Source organism: Pteropus alecto, unplaced genomic scaffold, assembly GCF_000325575.1.
Source record: "Pteropus alecto unplaced genomic scaffold, ASM32557v1 scaffold5, whole genome shotgun sequence".
Lineage (NCBI taxonomy): Eukaryota > Metazoa > Chordata > Mammalia > Chiroptera > Pteropodidae > Pteropus > Pteropus alecto.
The window spans coordinates 16,924,196-16,930,862 of NW_006441953.1; positions in this window are offsets into that span (position 1 = coordinate 16,924,196).

Consider the following 6,667-nt stretch of genomic DNA (forward strand, 5'->3'; position numbering starts at 1 on the left):
TGATTGGGAGAAGATATTTGCTAATGACAAATCTGGTAAGAGGTTAATATCCAAAATATATAAAGAACTCATACAACTCAACAACAAGAAAACAAAAATCCAATTAAAAAATGGGCAGAAGACCTGAACAGATAATTCTCCAAAGAGGAAGTACAGATGGCCAGTAGACATATGAAAAGATGCTCAAGGTCACTAATTGTCAGAGAAATGCAGATTAAAACCACAATGAGACATCACTTGACACTTGTCGGAATGGCTATCATTAACAAATCAAAAAACAACAAGTGTTGGCGAGGATGCGGAGAAAAGGGAACCCATATACACTGTTGGTGGGATTGCAAATTGGTACAGCTGCTATGGAAAATAGTATGGCGGTTTCTCAAAAAATTAAAAATGGATATATCTTTTGACCCTGTGATTACACTTCTGCGTATTTATCCAAAGAAAACCAAAACAATAATTCATAAAGATCTATGCACCTCAATATTCATTGCAGCACAATTTACAATAGCCAAGATATAGAAGCAACCTAAATGCCCATCAACAGATGATTGGATAAAGCAGTTATGATTCATATATATAATGGAATATTACTCAGCTATTAAAAAATGAAATCCTACCATTTGCAACGACATGGATGTACCTAAAGGTTATTATGCTGAGTGAAATAAGTCAGACAGAGAAAGATAAATACCATATGATTTCACTTATATGAGAAATCTAAGGAACAAAAAGAAAAAACTAATCAAAAACAGACTCACAAATATAGAGGACAATTTGGTGATGGACAGAGGGGAGGAGGGTTGGGGGGCTGAGAGAATGAGGTGAAAGATTAAAGAAGTACAAACTAGCAGTTGATTCATGGTCACGTGGATGGGGAGCACGGCATTGAGAATGCAGTTAGCATTAACATATTAGCTAGGTGGAAAACCAGAAGAGAGAAGTAGCAATTAGGGGGATCATTTCATAAGCTATATAAATGTCTAACCAAATGTGCTGTATACCTGAAACTAATTAAAATAAATAAATTAATTAATTAATTTAATAAAAAAGAAATGCTGACTTAATTTCATAGGGCATGGAGTATTCAAGTAAGTGTAGGAGTTGCATTTTAGATAAATGGACAGAAAGTGAAAGAAAGTAGGATGGGGCATAATTGCAGGTAGGAGCCTTGTTATAAATACAAGGAAGTAGTTCAAGAATGAGCCTTAAATAGAGAATTAGCACTGTGGATGCAAAAAGAATAAAGATCTGAGAGAGATTCAGGAGGAAGCATTGAGAGTCAAGAATCATTCAGATTTTCAGTTAATAAAAATATCTTCTTTGTAGGATTAATGTAAAAATTAAAGAAAATGATCTATTTAAGTGTTCCGATAGATCAATAAATATTGCTATTATTTGATATAGGTATATGTAGTATCTAATAATAAAGTATATTAATCTTTGAATTAGAAAGCTTTTCTTATCAACAGTGATGTAAATATGGATTAAAACTATGTGAGTTTCTGTCCCTTTCTACTGTCTCAATAACTCACAGTTTTCCTCTGGAGTCCAGTCAAGCTTATACTGAGTGAAAAAGGTTTGCTTTGAAACTCCCATCTTCCCTCTACTTAATACAATGTCCATGGTGCAGAAAAACAAACACCAGATTTGGAAACAGTCTAAGTCTTTGCTATATCCCTGTCTACCTATTTGATGAAAATAAATTCAACTAACCTATTTGAAAGTTAATTTCCTAACCTCCCAAAAGGGAATAAGAATCCCTACCTTCCAGAGTTTTGAAAGAGTTTGAAGTGAGATCACAGTGAATGGTCTAAGTTAGATAGATGCCCTTTTTCTCTGTATGGGTTCTTTTGCTAATAGAAGATTAGAATAAATTATTTGAGTTTCTATCACATTTTTGTTAAATATAAAATTCACGAGTTTAAAATTCTGGGCTTAATTTGAAATTAATCAGCTGAATTTTCCTAGGGTGATGGTGCATTCACAGGTATTTATTCTCTTCTTAGTCTAAAAGTGTGCCCCTACAGCCTATGTTTATACTGGTTTAAATACTCCCATAGGAAAAAAAAAAAATCATTCTAACTTCTCGGCTGTTTCAGTTGCCTTCAGCAAGGCCTTTTCTTTCTTGAAGTACAAAAATTGCATGCAGAAATCAAGAGTAAAGCAAAGCAATAGGTTCATTTTCTTTTCTTCCTTTTATTTTTCTTCCCTAAGGATACTCAAGAGAAAGTTATTCTTTTATTCAGAGAAAATACCCTGGGCTAATAGCAAATGAAAGTATCTTTTCCTAGGTCATATAAACCACTTAGAGGTCTTATTTTCATCTGTTTGGTCTGAATTATTTTTGACTGAAAGTAAAACTTTATGCTTGCCTGCTCTCAAGTTCATCTACCCCAACTCTGAGCAGTCACACAGCCTCATGAGCAATTGCTGAAGTTTATTCCCATTAGCTTGGGATTTCTCAGTTCAGAAGGCCATACTTTCATCTGTAAACTTGATCATTTCATTAAGTGCTCTGTCTTCCAGAGCTTTTATATTAAAAGGGAGTTAAATAAGTCTGCAGAACCTTTGCATTGATCCCTGGAGAATCCCACTCTTAATAACCAGCAAGTCAAAGACAAAATTTTTCCCTAAATTTTTTCTCATTTTTAAAAGCTAGCTGGTTGCAGCTTAATGGTCAAATGCTTCTCCCAGGTTCATAACTGCATTTATAATAGGTATTCATATTAAACTTTGAAACCCTAGCCAAAACAGATTGGTGTGTAGGTAAAACAAAAGACAAATCTTCAGATGTCAGAAACAATACTCCAGTAGAGCAACTGCCCAAATGAGAGAAATATATACTGCATCTTTGATCAAAAGAACATCTCTATTTATGGAATGACAGTAATGATATAAGCTCCCTGAGTCTGTTTCCTCATCAATAAAATATAATTCATAACACCTACCTCAAGGTAATTGTAAAGATGCATATATAGCTATGTGCCTAGTATATGGTAGGCTCTCACTATGTATTAAATTAATAAATAAAATAATGGAGTGCCAATAGCATGGATGGAGAACCACTGTGCCTGCCTAATACATGAGAGAAGCAAGTGCTTTTCTTGCTCATTAATCTATGTTAACAACATAGATGACATCACTGCTCTTGAATATGTCTTTACAGAAAAGACAATAGATGGATAGATATAGCCTAGAAAAGAAATACGAATTAACATTTTTCTTAGCAGAATCTTAGCCAAGTCTTATGAGTGCTAGTTGAGTGATTCTAAAGTTGCTATTCACTTTGAAATGCATTTGTTACTATGGAAACAATATGACCTTTGGAAAAGAAAGAGTTTAATGGTACCCACAAGTGCACTGCAAATTGCAACTGCAAATGCACTTAACATCTTTAAACACCTTATATACGTAAAAAATCATATGGAGATACATGGGAATTTTGCATCATGCAAATATATACTTACAGCTATCAAGAGATTGGTAAACAACAGAAAACTGAAGAGTTCAATTCAAATGTCACCTCCTCACTGAAGCCCTCCGAAGTATCTTCAATCAAAATTCAATTTTTAGTGATATTATAGGACTTAGAAAATAATTTAAATATCACATCTATAGTTATACAGCTATTTGTATTCATGAATGCTTCTCTCAATAGATTGTTACAAGCAGCAAAGGCTCTAATTTACATTTTCTATATTCTATGAAGTTCTTAATGGGATGCTTATGTCAAATTATGTATTTAATACATATTACTTGAATTAGTAAGTATACAACCTTTTTAAATGCTATCATTATATCAGTTGTTAAGCTAATGTTTTATTCAATGTATAATAGTTCTTAGATTGTTTTTACTTCATTTTATTCTCTACATTGTTTTTCTTTTTAAAAAAAATCATGTTTACTGTATAATTTACATATAGCAAAAATCATTCTCTTTGATGTATAGTTTTGGGAGTGATGAAAAGTGTATATAGTCATAATCAGTACTACAATCAAGACACAGGATATTTCCTCCACCACACATGAAATTTCTCTTCCCTCGTAGTCCTTTGTAATCATTGTCCTCAATCCAACCCTCGCACCTTAAAACACCTATTCTATTTCTACCTTTAGTGTTGCATTTCAAGAATGTCAAACAAACAAAATCATACAGTATGTAGTCTTCCCTATCAGGCTGCTTTTACTTGGAATAATATTTTAAAGATTTGTTCAAGTTATTGTATGTATTAACAGTTCACACCTTTCAATTGCTCAATCATATTCCATAGTGTGGATGCACCACAGTTTTGTCTGTTCGCCAGTCAACAGACATTTAGATTATTTATGCTTTTCGACCATTATAAATAAAGCTGCAATAAAAAATTTACGTACAGGTCTTTGTGTAGTCAGATTTTTTCATTTCCATTAAGTAAATGTCTAGAAATGGGACTGTCGAGTCATAAAGTGTACATTTCACATGATAATAAATGGTCTCCCATGCGGTTGAATCATTGTTTTCCCACCAGCAATGTGCAGTTGGCCCTCTTTACCCACAGACTCCATACTCACAGATTCAACCAACCTCAGATGAAAAATATTTTTTTAAAAAATGTTGTTTCTGACATGTACTGTGTAGTTAGGCTGATGATGGTTGTGTCTGTTCTGAACATGTACAGACATTTTTTCTTGTTGTCATTCCCTAAACAATACAGTATAATAACTATTTATGCAGCATTTACATTGCATTAGGTATATAAGTAATCCAGAGATGATTTAAAGTACACGGGAGAATGTGTAGTTTATATGCAAATACTAAGCCACTTTATATAAGGGACTTAATTAAGCATCCTCAGATTTTGGTGATGAGGGAGGTGTTGGAACCAATCCCCTGAAGCTATAGAGGACTATATATGAATCCCAGTTGCTCTATGTCCTCATAAAAACTTGGTTTTGTCAGTTTTAAAAATGTTAACCATCCCAATAGATGGATATTGTCTTAGTTTGCTAGAGCTGCCATAACAAAATACCAGCTTGGGTGGCTTAAACAACAAAAATGTATTTTCTCATTTTTCTTTTATAGCTTATGATTTGATGTAAACTGTTGCTTAATTTAAGGTCACGAAACTTTTCTTCTATATTTTCTTTGAGAAATTTTATAGTTTTAGGTTTTACATTTATACCTATGGTCCATTTTCAGTTAATTTTTCATGGGTTGAAGTTCATATTTTACAAATGGATGTCCACCTGCTCATTTGTTGAAAGACTATACTTTCTTCATTGAATTATCTTGACAACTTGGTCAAAAATCAATTAACTATGTGTGAGTCTATTTCTGGACTATTTTGTTACAATGAGCTATCTGTCTATCCTTTTCCCAATAACACATTATCTTAATTACTATAACTTTATATTAAGTCTTAAAAATCAAGTAGTGTGTCATCTGTGTTATTTTTCTAAATTGTTTAGTTGTTTTAGGTGTTTTGTATTCATATATAAATTTCAGAATCAGCTTTTCAATTTCTAAAAGAAAAAAGTCTACTGGAATTTTGACTGGTACTGTGTTAGGATTATTATCATAACAATATTGAGTTTTTTGAAACATTACCATGTAATATCCATTTTTTGTGTGTCTGCTTGGATTGCTATCATCAATATTTCTCTAGGTTTTAGCATGCATTTCTTGCATACATTAAGTTCAGTGTATTCCTAAATATTTCATGGTTTTGATGCTATTATAATTGACATTGATTTTTTAAATTTGTTTCTACTTGTTCATTTTTAGTAGTACATAGAAACACAGCTGATTTCTGTATGTTGATCTTATATCCTGAAACCTTGATAAAATCACTTACAAATTCTGTAGCTTTATTTATAAGTTCTTTACGGTTTCCTATGTAGAAATCATGCCATCAGTGAATAAAAACCATTTCATTTTTTCTTTTACAATATGTATGCCTTTTTCTTCTTTATCTTGCATCATTTCACTGGTCAGGATGTCTAGTTTACTACTGAGTTTGAGGTGTAAGAACAAAGATCCCACCTTGTTTCTCATCTAAGGGGGAAAGCAGTCATTCTTTTGCTATTAAGAATATTAACTACATTTTTTTTTATGGATGCCACTTATCAAGGTGAAGAAAGTTTCTTCTATTCCCAGTTTGCTAATAGTTTTTATCACACATGGCATTGGCTCTTATCTAATACTTCTGCACCTACTGAGATTCATTTCTCTCTCCCTCTTTCTCTCTTGCTCTTTATATGTCTATGTGTATATGTATGTGTACGTGTATACATGTATGTATATATGTATGTGTAGGTGTATGTGTGTGTATGTGTATAGGTGTAGGTGTAGGTGTAGATGTAGATGTAGATGTAGATGTATACATATGTATTTCTACATGGTATCATTATGGGAACTAGCCACCTTCCTGATTCTTTCTCAGGGTTGGAGGGTTTTTTTGCTTCTACCCTTTTCCCAATGGTAATGGATTTTTGTGTCTTGGGATAGTGTTCTATCCCTCCTCCAGACACAAGTGGCCAGAGGCAGATGGGCTTCTTTTCCTTTCTAACCAAGAAACTCTGAATCTTTGCCTAAGCCCTATGTCTTGGAGTATGTACAGTTCCTGCCTGCAAATGGCTCACAGCTTTTACTTTATAGAAGAAAGAAAAGGATTGGGATGTAGGT